We start from the raw sequence: 1,235 nt of genomic DNA, 5'->3' as shown, positions 1-1,235 counted from the left end.
TCACATTGGCATGGATATTTAGAGGGTACTGAGGAAATATCCCTTTTTTTCCAACCACAGCATCTTGTCCTCCCCCACTCCCTGCACAGAGGTGTCAAGAGTGGGGCTTTGTGAGGTACAAGCCACCTCAAGGCTATTATTAGCTCAGAGAGCCCCTTGATGAGCAAACAAAGCTGAAGGGTGTGGCTCCCCTTTGCCTAGGGGAGAGTATATATAAAGAGAGGTCAGGAGCCCTGGGATAGACACCACTAGAAGTTTAACTATGGCTGATGAGATCTGCACACCAGAGGAGCCTAACATAAATGCGGAAAACACAAACACAGAACAGTTAGCCCCAAGAATCGAAAAGAAGGAACAACGGACTTCTCGTCAATCAAAGACCAAGGTCAGATGACCCTACCCATGCTCCTTTCCTCCCCATAGATCTCCCCAAGACTCCTATCCTATCCTTGCCAGGCACAAATGCCTGCCTTAAGTCACATCTCTACCCATGAAGCCCCCTTTCCTATAACATTCCCATCCTCCTTTCCCAAACCAAAGTCCTGCTGACTCGGCCTGTTGCCTTTCCAGGTGCAGAAAAACGTGAGCGTAAGAAGGACCCTTCAAAATAAATCAAGAAAACAATCTCAATCATTCCCCTCTTATCCAAGAGTATCTAACAGAAGGATAAGGCCTACAACATTCATCTGTTACCATAGACTGAAAAACAATTCATATAAGCACAAGCTGAGTAGTTATAAGAAGCAATGGAAAATCCAACCATTCAAAGTAACTTCCTGTGCAAACAGTAAATGCAGAGCCTGGGCCAAAGCACTAGAACAAGCTGTGTCTATGGAAGCAGCTATGAAGAAACGGTCAAAGACATAGAGACAATTTTGAGACCGTCATGGTATATGGATGCTGAATACAATAAAATCAGCAAGTTGGAAAAAGGAGATGTGTGAGTCTGTGGGCGGGAGGAAAGAAAGGAAGGGAAGAAGTAGGCATGTGAGGAGGGAGGGAGGTGAGGTTCTGGAGGGCTGGGGGCCAGACTGGCAGGATAGCCAGACATTGGAGGATAAGGACCGGCTGAAGACTAAGAAATGAAGATCAGCTTCCTCAACACTTTGTCCCAAGGACAAGAAGAAAAAGGGATTTGGTGGTTCCATGTGTGTTTGGGGTGGAGGGGAAGAGCAATTTCAGAGCTGAGTTTGCCAGACTCTAGATGGGAGGAGGGTTTAATGTGTGGTGGGTGA

General features: G+C 46.5%; 1 long non-coding RNA gene across 1 annotated transcript; it reads left to right on the top strand.

Moving 5' to 3' along the window:
* The first annotated feature begins 215 nt into the window (after positions 1-215).
* LOC106503797 lies at positions 216-933 on the top strand. The gene is made up of 2 exons (XR_001297505.1): positions 216-385; positions 571-933. It is a non-coding gene; the product is annotated as an uncharacterized LOC106503797 (long non-coding RNA).
* Positions 934-1,235: the final 302 nt, after the last annotated feature.

This window comes from Capra hircus (assembly GCF_001704415.2).
Source record: "Capra hircus breed San Clemente chromosome X unlocalized genomic scaffold, ASM170441v1, whole genome shotgun sequence".
Classification (NCBI taxonomy): Eukaryota; Metazoa; Chordata; class Mammalia; order Artiodactyla; family Bovidae; genus Capra; species Capra hircus.
Note: the sequence above shows the minus strand (reverse complement) of the source record. Positions and strands in the feature narration are given on the sequence as shown.